The 13,220-nt window shown below is 37.6% G+C and overlaps 1 long non-coding RNA gene across 4 annotated transcripts in view; it reads left to right on the top strand.

The window, feature by feature from the left end:
- LOC118600232 overlaps positions 1 to 13,220 on the top strand; it is a 103,054-nt gene that overhangs the window by 69,710 nt on the left and 20,124 nt on the right. For 2 of the 4 annotated variants that reach the window (XR_004949842.1, XR_004949841.1), the window contains 4 exons: positions 24 to 100; positions 271 to 400; positions 3,029 to 3,259; positions 8,703 to 9,233. This is a non-coding gene — a long non-coding RNA (uncharacterized LOC118600232). Of the gene's footprint in view, positions 1 to 23; positions 101 to 270; positions 401 to 3,028; positions 3,260 to 8,702; positions 9,234 to 13,220 lie in introns of those variants that run through there. The other 2 variants (XR_004949844.1, XR_004949843.1) reach the window with 2 other exon arrangements.

Here is a 13,220-nt window from a genome sequence, read left to right as displayed (position 1 = left end):
AATGATCATTTCTTGTGTTTCAGAGCTGTGCTAAAAAAGAGAAACGCTTCGCTCAGAATGAAAAGGCTATTCTTGAGAGGAAGTCGGACCTTGGAAGAAGGTAATAATGCGTATAAAACTCCAAATCTTCTTGTTTCTTCTCTCACATTTATCATGTCGTTTAACAATTCCCCGTCAGTAGGAAGAGTAGAACATATTTGTTCTCTATCTCCACATTTTGTCATTTGTGAGGATGCATTAATTAACACAAACGTTTCTTCTCTTTTGTAGAACACAAGAGAAAGAGGATCTGCAGCAGCCCCATAAACCCAAGACTAACTGCAGTCAGACAGAAAATAAAGTGAGACATTTAAAAGAGGAATCGGCGCGTTTAAAACTGACGCTGGCTGAAAACAAAAAAGTAATGAAGTCATGCATATTTTACCTTACCGCAACCTTAGCTTGCAGAGCGTTTGATTGATTTCATACACATTATTTTGGAACAAACTTGCTGCATTGTTTATTCAGGTAAAATGGCAGCCAAAAATGTCCCTGCCTACTAAAAAATAACAAAATATTGTTTTGAGCCAATATTTCTTTTTTTTTTCCAGTGGATATATATGAAGTAATTTTTTGTGTCACCATATTACGAACAAAAGTCAGTTTTGAAATCAAAATTTCCTAAATTGCAGACAAAATGTAAAGTTTTAAGAATAAAACTTCAAAATTTGCAAATAAAAATATAAAATATTTACTTTCAAAAACTATTTTTTTTTCTTTTGAGATTCGCACATAAAGGTTTTTATGTGCGTTGTCTCTCATATCGCTTTCCCCCTAGCTTTAATGTTGCAATTATAGTTTCAGTTGTGTCACCGAAAGGGCTGCTGATTGGTCTACTTTCTATCCAATCAAATCGCCGTATTTATTTAACCGAGGTTCAAACACTGAACCGGCTCTTTTATCCTCAATTTTGCCTCCGTGGCTGAAGAAAATTTCCTTTTTAATATTATACATATAATAATAATAATAACATAATTTTAAACTGGGACTTCTGTTTGCAATATGGTGGCACAAAAATCCCTCCATAGATATACAGGAACAGTTTCTCAGCATTATGATTCTTTAGGAGTTTTTTACATTTGCTAAAACTGAATAACCGATGACTCAATAGGCAAAATATTTTAATATTGCTGGTTACCATTGAGTTTAGCAACATCTCACTGCTTTTTAACATCAAATCTTCTTGTGGATAAATGTATTTGTACTTATTTTTTTTTAATCTCATCTTTTTTCATTATGTTTAGCTAATCTTTCAACCTGCCATGACCCAAAACGCACATAAATTATTTAAAATTGCTTGTATCCGTACGTTTTGTTCTCTTCTTACAATTGGAACTAATTACCATATTTCTAACTCTAAGAGTATAAATAAATCACATTCATGGCCACTTCGAAAAATACAGTAATCTCAGGACAGGTCGTAGCTTTTTCTTGCAAGTGTATGTTTTTTTTATTTTTTCATTTGTTTGATTTATAATAAAAGCATAAAATCCTTTTTGCACTGATAGGTAAAGTGATGTCTGCACACAAAGGTAGTTTCAAATTATTTACTATGATTATCCCTGACAATAATGTTTACCAGCACAAGAGGCAGTTTTTTTTTTTTTTGTTCCTCTAGTAATAATTACAGAATATAGACTTTGTGTTATTTACTCTTCTGTATGTTTTCTGAATCCAATTTGTCACTGGGAGCTGAATTAGACAAATTCTAATCTTTCAGGTGAGAGGAATGCCACTGTTAGTAAATGTTATCTTTGCATGTTGGGAATATTTGTAAGAGATCATGTTCAAGCTCTCAAAGAGCACTTTGTCACAGCCACAGGCACCAGGCACGAGCCACTCATGTGATTGTCCCATGATTGCTTGGCAGAAACAAATTGCCCTGCCATTAATTAAAGCACCAAACAGTGCCAAGGCTGGTAAAATTGACTCCAATTAGGAGCTCAATGGGACACTAAATATTCAAATTACTCAAAGTGGTGACTGTAGCCTGGCAAAGTGCCAACGTCACTGCCAGACTTGGACATATTGGCCGTGAGCGTGCGTGTCTGTAGTCTGTTATCCATAAGTGGTTGTGGTAATATTTCATTTTGCGTGGCAATTTGTGCGTTACATGAAATCTCAATTGAGGTTTTTCACATGTGCTTATAAAATTGACCTCGCAAAAGCCGCGTCAACGCAAATGTGGTCAACTGGAGAACGGATTTCTCTAGCTGTCTGGTCCGATTCACACTTGTAGCCATCTTCCATGTGGAATACCACTTAATGAGTCATGAAGAGACATATATGTTGACAGCTACATCTACATTAATCACATGCATTATGCATTTGCACATTATTAATAGTGATCATTATGCAAATGTTCATAATTATACAAGAGTTAATGATTTACATGAATGCTTAGTCATGCATATACACTCGAGGCAATTACCAGTGCTTGACTTCTAAGTAACGCTGTGACAAAATGCAAAGAATAATTTATTTTACTCAACAACATCTTTGTTTTTCCTGATCAAAATATTAAGTTGGCACAAAATAAGAGGTTAAAAATATTGTAACTGAAAGGCCACAGATATATTCTCAAACATTTCTCATTGTTCATTAGAATTACTGAAATGTGGAATTCATCTGTGAATTTCAAAAGTTTCCAATATTTAAAATACTTTTCAAACAATCTGACAGAAATAATATTATACGCAGCGCCTCTGGCAGACAATTCAAGCAGTCTTTCAGATTTACCTGTGAGCACACTGCCTTCTCCTCAAGGTGAATGTAAATTTTTTGTTGAGCCTTTGACAATGACAGTGGCGCCGCTTCAAAGAAAAAAAAATCTGATTTTGGTCAAGAAATGCTTTAGACTGTTTTCAAAGTGAAAACAGTCTCGAGTGTCTGTTGCATCTGAAACAGTTTTGCAAGAGAGTTTATGTGAATTAGTTTCAGAAAAATAACACTCTTCGTTCTTCTGTTTTGGTCTTTACTCATTCTACAGGTACACAGGACACTCTTCAGTCAAGCAGAGAAACAACTAACAGAAGAGAGTCTGCGAGAAGGAGTATGGAGTTAGATTTACAAAGAAGAGAGACACAGAAACATCAGGAGAAGTTTCTCAGGACTGAGAAGAAAATGAGGAGTGCTATCAAAGAAATCCAGACTCTACCAATCTATAATAAACAGCTGAAGCAACATCTTCTTGTGCTACACAACCAGCACCAGATGGCAGGTATCTATTTGCAGTAGAATCATTAAATTTAATGTTTTACATTTCTTTGCACTTATGTTGTTTCCTACTGTTTTAGTCTTTCTTGTTGGTGCTTTATTCTTTTGCAAACTTTATGGGATCATCGTCCATCAGAGGGAGAATGCTAGAGAAGCTCCAGCAGCTTGGACGCCATTTCTTTCATGGCAATAATCAGTCATGCTGATGTTAGCTTTATTAGTTAGCTCAAAGTAGCCAGGAGCGTAGTGATTCACTCGCTAGCTGTCTGCATCCAACGTTCATTCAGAGCGCCAAACACAATGTAGCTTAGATGGAGGTTTGATTTAATGGCCCATGGCTTTAGCTGTATGGTAATGATCTGGTTTATGTGTGTGTGTATGTGTGTGTTCGATGATGGCCTTTGTAGTAGTGTGTCAGAGCAGGGATGGTGATGGTTAGGTCTCTCTGGGAACAGAAATGTCTCATTAAGAATTAACGTACATATCTGTGGTCACGCCAGGCAAACACCTCACAAACGCACGCTCACAGTCATTTCTTCCAACTCCCACTGCTTTAATTTGCACATACACACCGGTTCTCCAAGGTACAAAACACACACGCACACAATCACCTATTGTCCACAGAGAGATGAATCTGAGGTCTCTTTCCATGGCAGACAGTGGCTGGCTTGCTCAGTGAACATTGCTCATTAACAAGATAGAGACAGAAGGACAACGCTGTGTAGCCTGGCCTTTGTCTGCGATCAAAACACATTCCCTCAACTCTACTCTCACACAAAACCACACATTATTCAGCTTTTACCTCCAGAAAATACAACCCACCAATGCAGAGCCTATTGTAATGACTTAAGAAGAATAAAGATGCGTTATTATGACAAAGGGGACATTGTTTACCTGGATATAGCAGTGGTCTGAATAAACTGCCTGTGGAGTGAGCTTGAGAAATTACTGTCTTGAACAAAGAGCCTTTGTAATAACATGAACCCTTGTTGTGATATTTTTTTCTGTGTTATAAAAAATATATCGTGGGAGGATGACTTGATTGATAATTGAAGATCAGGTCTAGATTGAAGTGGACTTTGAAAACATTTAGTTAGAGGGTGGATTCTCTGAAATGTGGACATACTCAAACGGTGTAAATAGAATTTACTTGGAGACTAAAAGTTGTTTTACTGGCTGCTGATATGGGATCAGCCTATAATACAGATTCTATTGTATTTGAATTCTTGCACTCTGCAAAAATAATAACAACATTTTCTGCACTATTGGGCACAGTGGATTATAGGGCACACCTTTAATAAATAGTTTTTAAACTTATGTCATATATAAGATGAATTGAACTGTAAGGCGCATTAAGCAATTAAAAAAAATGACCAATGGTGCTAAAACAAACGTTACTTTATCCTAAATTCAAACCTTGTCATTAATATATTAAAAAAAGAAAGAAAAAAAAAATGTCCGACAGGCTACATGCTAGCTGCATTAGCGTATTTCCATTAAGTGTAATTCCCAACCCCATTAGTAACACATTAGAAAAAGAAAAAAAAACCTCTGTCCAACATGCTTAATGTTAGCTGCTTTAGCGTGTTTGCAGTAGCTACCTGTAACTCCCAACCTTAGTATTAGCACATAAAAAAAAACACAGTCTGACACTGTTGCATGGTAGCATGTTTGTAATACCTGTAATTCCCAACCCTTTTTGCAACACGTTAAAAAAAAAATACTCTTAATACTGCTAATACAAATGCTGTGACAACATTAACTCCCAACCTTGTTTACTAACATAAAAAAACACAGTCCGACACTGCTACATGTTAGCTGTGTTAGCATATTCACAAAAACACCCAATCTTATTTGCAGTAAAATTAGTCCATTAGACCCTCTGGGTTATAAGTTGTTCTTTGAAAATATTCAAACTAATAACTGCACTTTATAGTATGGAAAATACGATACTGTGGAAGGTAATACATGAAACTATATTGCAACATAAAATGTAATAATCAATATTAGATACTAAAAGTGTTATTTTGATACCAGCTGATGATGTAGTGAATTCTACAGTTGATGGTGAGTTTACAAAGACACAGGTCGATGCGATGGTTATAACATTAAAAAGGTATCTGAAGTCAGATGAAAGGACAAAAAGAAAGAAGTTAGGAAGGCAAGGGAAGTGTCAAATGGATGAGGTTAAAGTGTTTGAAGACAGCTGGAGTCAATCATATGCTGTCAGGACGGGTCAGGGAGAGTCTGAAGAAGGGAGTGATTAAAAATAAGACAGAAAACAATGACTTAAATATGGCGGATGGCTCTGTTTTTTGTATTATGTGTCAGTCACTAAGTGCTCTTAGGGTACGCTTTGGGCAGAGTTCATGCTGCATACTACTGGGCATCGTGTCCAGCCTGTAGACAAACAAATAAAAATTAACAGGCAAGGATTGAGCTCTTCATGCATTCAAGAATCTTGTGACATTCATGCAGGGATGGCTGTTTAAAATATATTTAATAGGCAGATATATAATAGTCTCATCCTTGATGAGTAATAAAAGGTGTTGTAAGGTCTGCTGGTTGAAATGTAATAACAGCTTAAACATAAACTATAGTTTTATTTCCTCACTCCCACAAAAACAGAAATGTGATATTACCCCTCTGTGATGCTTGTGTGCATCTGCCTAAAGATGATGAAATCATTATGTGAGCGTGTCTGTGATGCACGTGTGTGTGCATGCATATCTGTGCAGGGTTGTACTTGTATGTATGTGTGTGTGTTGATATCCATTCTGGGATCCCAGGACACACATGTGCACAGGCCTCTCTCCTCCAATTCACCTCTATTACTAGCTATAATCCCATTTCACACTCTATCGATCCCCAAAACTGTTGTTCACCGGAACCAGCAGCAAACACTGGCATTTCTCCCCATCATTTTACCACTATTGTTCTTTATTACACAAAGAAGCTGCCCCCCTGCCTTGTCTTGCAGAGCTAACTCAACTCGGCTGAAATATGAATTATAAATGTATGGCTAATAAAGGAGAAGGGGGGAAAGAGAAGGAGAAAAAGAGAGTTAGAGATAGGGAGAAGTGGTTGGTAGAAACATCAGAGAAAATGACTCCTTTACAAGAGTCTATTGATCAGTTTCTATCAAAGGGGGATGTCAGACATGAGATTACCTGGCAGTTTGAGCATTAGGTGCCGTGTGTTATAGCCCCGGGCCCTTGTACCGCTGCCAAAGGATTGTAAATAAAGCAGAGAGGAGAGAGCAAGAGGGGAGTGTGTTGGGGTATAAGTGTGTGTGAGTTTAGGAATCCTTGTGTGTGCGTTGGCCTTTGTAAGTCACTGTTCTGTGCATATTAGTGTTTCTTTTTTATTTCTTGAGGTGTATTTGTGCGCCTGCACCTTTTGGCTTATACCCAAAAGCAGTGTTGCAAGCCTATGAAACTTCAGAAAGAGAGAGAAAGAGTCTTGGGAGGCTTTGGGACATCTCTTGGGAGCACCTTAGCCGGCTACGAATCCTCCAACAAAGCCAAAGGAAGCTCACATGAAGCCTTATGAAGCTTTTATGAGGACCAGGCAGGGCCCAGCCCAGCCCCAAACCACTGATTCAGGGTTAGCAAGGTTTTCTTCCTTCTCATGTTAAAGGCTAGCTGTGAGAGTAGGGTAATCTGACCACAGATCTGTGATTATAAACTGCACGATGGGCTTTGAAGGCCTACGAAGTTGTTGAAGAGGATAGATGGAGACAGAATTAGATTATGACTTTATATAACTCTGTAGATTTTGCAGAATAAAAGACTGAGAAATTACGTAGGGACCGATGATGATAAAATTAACATTTGGATTTCATGGAAAGATTTATGCACGAAATGTTTACAGGCTCAATATACTATATAAGTAAGCACTTTGCTTTTTGTACTGTTTGACTTGTATTCAACTTTTCCTATTTATTTATATAAAAAAGCCATACAGCACGTTGCCTGTCTTAATTTTTCAGTGTGTACGCCTTTTAGAGGATAGTTTGTGTAAACGATTGTTCCATGCAACTAATTGCTCTCTGTGTGGCCTCCTCTGGTGGGAGGTGTCACTGAGGTCACCCCAAGACTAATGCCCTGAATATGAATTTGATCCCAATCTCAAGTTTTCACATCTCTGCTTTATTGATTATTGAGATTCATAGCAAACTTTCACCTTGAGGTGTAGTGCAATAGCCAAGGTTGGAAACTTGCGCATGCACACAGACACACAAGCAAAAGTGTTTGTGCATCATAAAATATTTAGCAAATCCAGCTGCAGCTTCAATTTTCCTAGGGCTTTAGTTTTTAAACAGTTTTGATGGTACAAAAGCTTAGGTTATTGCATCTGTTAAATGTAGATTTTATTTTCTAATACTTTCATCTTCATTTTAATAGTTCTAGCTGAGTTTTTTTTTTACTTTTTTCGTCCTTTTGATAAAAACACAGCACTAGCGTGTAGCTATAAAAGGGTTACAAAAATGCACTTAACATTTTCTCTTTTTCTATTTTGCTCGGTCAAATACACAGTCAAGGTTTGTCCTGTAAATATTTAAGACACACACACCCCTCTCCATATTCAGTGTGCACACCCTCTCAATCTTCACTAGCTCTGGCCACCGATGGCTGACGGTTTATGCTATATTCAATGAATACCGAATTTAGTGAAAAGGTTTTAGGAGCTTTGAAGAAACACTGACTCACAAAACAGTGCATAGAGAAAAAAAAAGAAAAAGAGAAGGTAGCAAATCTTAAAATTTTAATTGAAACTATAAAGGACCGGCAAAGCAAACCTAACCAAAAAGCTTGAGTAGTGGTTTATGTATCCACTCAATGTGCTAAATTACTTGGTGTAGGACAATGGAGTTTTATTGCATGAAGATGGAGGAGACGGCTTAGAAGGGAGCGTGATTGAAGGGCTGCAGTCAGGGGGCTCAAGTAGCTCGCTCAAGGTAAAGAGTGCCATCTATTGACCAAAGCGGGGAGCCCCTCTTTTGTCTCTGCAGAACGACTGCTTCCGTGTTCAAGTGGAAGCAGTAAAACATGTCCATTCCTCCTCTCCCCGCTTCAGAAAGCCGTTCAGCTCTCCTGTGGGGAAGAGTTTAGGGTTTTTTTGGCTTCAAAAGTGACTCATGTTTTTCCACAGTACTTTTTTGAGATTCAATAATCACCTCTGTTTAGGCAAACTTTGTAAATCAATCCTAATTGAGAGGGTGAGCTTGCTGGAGGATGTGATTACATTCCTGTTCTCATCATTTCTTTGGATAAACTTACCTCTATATCACATTTATTAATACTGTATGTGGATTTTTTTTTTTTTTAGTCTGTCAGATGACCATTTGAATTCGAATGAATTTTAAGCAAGTGTGCCTGCAGTGAACTGTTGCTCTTCATCTCACACTTTTCTTCCTCTGTTGTCTCTCCCTGTCTCCTGCTCAGTGGAGGAGTTGGCAGTTCGTGCAGAGGAGGCGAGGCGGATGGAGGGGTGCCTAAATGAGGGAAAGCTAGCAGAGGAGAAAATAAGGTAAGAAGGTAGAAGAGGAAAAGAAGGGGAAAGAAGCGCCCTCTCTCATCCTGTTTCCCATGCTCCCCTGTGTCAGCTCAGTAATCGAAAACATTTAGACTTTTTATGTGCCGTGCACAGAAGGCCTTTTTTTTACTGAACATGTGTGGAGCAGAGCAGCCATAATCACCCATTTATTTTCACTTTTAAGTTAGTAATTATTATTTTTTCATTTGATTTTATCGTATGATTTTAATATATGGAGAGATGAAGGAAAAATATGGAGAGAAAACAGATTGAAGGTGATGGAGTTCAGAGTTCGGAGGGGAGACCCCTGCTTGATCCTTGTGTGTTACCAGAACTGTGGTGATGACATCAGCAAGCATGTTTCACCCACCCATGTGTGTGTGTGTGTTTGTGTGCGTCTGTTTGTGCACACATAGTTGTGGTTGTGGCTTTGGCTTCAACATGACCTCACTGCAAGTCTCCGTCTCAGGGAGTTTCTTTGGTTAAATTGAGCTATGGAACATTTTCGTCGTCAACCGACAATTTAAAACTCAGTATGGCAACTTTATAGGCTACATTCAGAAATATTACATTTTATGACATTTAAGCCCGTTTTAGGTACTACGTGGTAAAACAATCGCTGTGTCTGCATATTAGATCCATTTGCCGAAACATGCTGTTTACTGTTAACCCAGTATTATCTAATAAGTGCAAAGACATGAAAGGTTTTTAAGCAACAACACGGTACTAATGGCTTCCATCTGTGCTGTGGGAAATCCCCCCCTTTCTCCACAGGATGCCTCCTCTCTTTCTATCCTTTCCCTCTCCCACTCTGTTCTTCCTATCATATGCTGTCTCCGTGGAGCAATCTATCAAGCGTTTTCTTTCCTTTTTGTTTTGGCTGTCTGGTTGTGCTTAAACTTTCACAGCCACTGACTTGCTGGATTAAAATTAGCTGCAGAGACATTCAGTCAGTAATTTCATTTTTAAAATTCAATTCAAGGGTTATTTTTTTATATTTCGCGTGCTGTATAAATGTTTACGATTCGAAGAGAAAATCATTTGAAAGGGTGATCAGTCATTTTTCATTATCATATGTTTCTTAAAACTTCAAATGAAAAATGTTAAGCAATTAAGCACTTCTTTTGAAAATTTCTTAAGTTGAAATTTAAAAGAAGTAATCATATTTGTTGTATCATATGCTTCTAGTTTACATTATTCTTAAATCTTGTTAAAGTGATCATTTGTGATCAATTAAAGTAGTTTTAGATTCATTTTATAATTGTGTGTTGTTATCTGTACACTTTATAGTACCTAAAGCATAGATTTTTTTTCTTTTCTCTGTAATATCCATTAAGTATTAGTTGCAGTTCATGTGCAGAAAACTTCAACCTTTAAAAAGGTGTAAATAATTTTGCTTCAATATTAGTAAAAGTGTAATTTCTTATTCTTATTCTAGTATATAAGGTACAGTGTGGGTCAAGGGTGGCGCGGTTTGTTTTGGTTTTCTGTCCGCGCGCGGAGAGCGGGTGGGGGTGTTGAGGCTCAAGAGCGGTCGAAGCGACGCTGTGGAGGGAGGTTTGTGGAAATGGTAATCATTTGTCGTATCGATTCTCCTGTAGCCAGGGCAGCCGGCACGCACAGGCTCGCTCGCACGCGTGCGCACACACGCTCGTAGACACAAGTGGGCCTGCGTACACACAGGCGCACAGTTGCGTGGCAGAAATAGACCCCTCCATATTGATCCCCTTCACATTCCCTTAGCCTGGCTGCCACACACACCCACACGCAAATATACTCTCACATTTATGGGCCTATTTTAACACTAAATAGCTGAGTGACACACCCGTGTTTGTTTTTAGGAACACCAATGGAATTCATATAATTTTGTTACATTTGACTTTTTTGGAAGAAAAATAAATTCCTGCTTACTGGCACATAAATGTGCTTTTTTTGCATTCAATTTTTAAAAAAATGATAATTTTTGTAATGCAGGTCTGTGAAATACTAGAGTAAGAGGTGGAGGAGCTCAGAAAAAGTGTTGATCAGAAACTTGAAGAAGTGAGAAAAAACTAGAAAACCCAAGAGCTGGTAAATTATTTGAGTGAAAAACTTTCCCAGTGACCTCTCTTTATTTTTTATACACATTTATCTCACCAGTAAGTTTATTGATGTTTGTCTTTTAGCTGCTGACCTGACTCATTTTGGGTCAAATGATCGAACCAACTTTACTGTATGGCATAAACATGAATGCTGATATTCTCTCTTCGTTCCTTTCCCCCCAAGGTCTTTCTTACCTTTCCTTCCCATCCTCCAAGCCTCCCCCCAACCTTTTTGATGATTAGTGGCATATATCCGGTGCTAGAGCCTGGATTATCTTGTCTAAGAGAGGGAGGGTTGTGAGAGGAACCTAAACCTGGAAAGGTGATTTTGAGCATTAATTCCTGTGTGTAATATTCCTTGATATTCCCTAATGTTCTGGCTTGGAGCGGAGGGGAATCTCATGGGAGCGCAGTTTTCAGCGTTGAGCCGCTGCTGTACAAAGACAGAATGGATAATTAAGGGTAAAATCCGAATGAGTAAGTGATGTTCACTTACACCTAAAATAACTTTGAATTCTATCTTAAGCTTCATTGATCTGTGATAGTCTCTCAGATCTTAATTTTCTGTTTTGTGTTAATTTCTTTCCTCTACTTTTCTGAGGCCTTTGTTTCTTCCCCTTTCTTGTTCGGTTTCACCACTCTTCATCTGATTTTTTTTTTTTTTTTCTCATTCCCATTTCCCTGCCTTTCTCTTTGCTCATCTTTTCTTCTCCAGTTTCTCACATTATGTTTGGAGCACCTGGGTTTGATGATTTGGGTTGCTCAGGGCTTGTTGAGAAACCTTCTAAGGCCAGTTGATTGTCAGTCAGCTGTTGGCCAGAGCTCAAAAAGAGTTCTTGAACTATTTCACGACTGTTAAAAAAAAAAAAAAAAACCCTTTCATCTCAGTCTTTGCGCTGTGACTGGCCTTCCATTCTCTGTTTCCTCTGATCAAAAATGTTGCATGGCATGACGGAGTCTCTCAAACGTGCTGCATAAAGCATTAAAGATCATCCATCTATTGGTTTTTAAAACCCACTCAAGCCCCCTCTGTTAAGGGCCTTAGAACGGCTGGTTTCTTCATTTTTACTGGGTGTCAAAGCAGGTACACCCCAGCAGGATGCCAGTCATCACAGGGCCACACAGAAACAAGATTCTGGTTACTCCTCTAAGGAAAGACCCATCTGAGACTTGAAAGGCAGGCCACGGGGTGGACCATCAAAGTGCAATACCTGATAAGTTTTTTTCTTAAAATTAGCAGCAATATTCCAGTGTTTAATATTGTTCACATGTATGAAAACACACAAATCATTGAATTGTTATTTAAGTGCTTTTCTCATGCTACCACTTAAAATGATACTGAGAAACAGCTGGACACCTGACAACCTTAAGCAAACTTTAATGGTCATGATGGTCAAATAGCAAAAGATCTTGTATTAGTTTGATAATTCCAGTAGTGATGACAAAAGCTATGGGAAAAGACTCCACTGAAGTCCCATCTTTTTTAGGAATGAATGCACTAGCGATGTATAAACTTCTCTAAATATTTGCTAAATGTTGCAGTTCATTGAGTAATTTTTACCGTTCCAGTTCAAAGCTCATAAAAACAAAAAAAATCAAAGCCAAAACTGTTGGCAAACATTACCATTGGTTTGAATAGTTATTTTAAAATTGTTTAAGGTGTCCACTGTGATGACTTCTTGGACCCCTGTTACTACAGAATGCATGAAAATGTTTTTTAAAAGTGTTTTCCGCACTCAAAAGCCTTATTGTTAATATTATAAAAAAAAACAACAACAGTACACCATATAATCCGTAGTGTGTTTTGGATTAATGCTGGATTTGCAGTTTTGAGAGTTATATGGCGCTTTGTAAAAATTTCATTTTTTAAAATGTATTTTTTTATTTTTTATGAGGTGTTTTGTAAATATACTAACATGTAGCAGTGTTAGTGTTTTTTTTTTTTTTTTTAACGTCACTAAGATCAGGAGTTAGCGTAGTGATAGAAACATTTGTTTTAGCAATATTAGTATGTTTTTTTTTTTTGTTTTTTTTTTTTTTAACCTGTTGCAAACAATGTTGGGAGATATTGAAAGTGAAAGGATATATTCGTTGTTAGGCTACATGATCAGGTCTCGCAAGTCCTATCGTTATTGCAGTACTAATCACTAATGTCATATGTATTGTAAGTTTTTCTAACATTGTGCAGCCCTATACTTGGCTAACATGTAGTGTTTCACAAACAAGTTATAGAATTACTGTGAATGCAGTTAAAGTTGGACTCACTGACGGACTTCTCTGACTTTTGTTTTCTTGCTTAATTTACCATATAATCCGGTGTGCTCTATAGTTCAAAAAAGATAAATA

The sequence above is a fragment of the Oryzias melastigma genome, linkage group LG20, assembly GCF_002922805.2.
Source record: "Oryzias melastigma strain HK-1 linkage group LG20, ASM292280v2, whole genome shotgun sequence".
Taxonomy (NCBI): domain Eukaryota; kingdom Metazoa; phylum Chordata; class Actinopteri; order Beloniformes; family Adrianichthyidae; genus Oryzias; species Oryzias melastigma.
The sequence above is the reverse complement of the archived record's forward strand: the minus strand, read 5'-3'. Positions and strand labels throughout refer to the sequence as shown.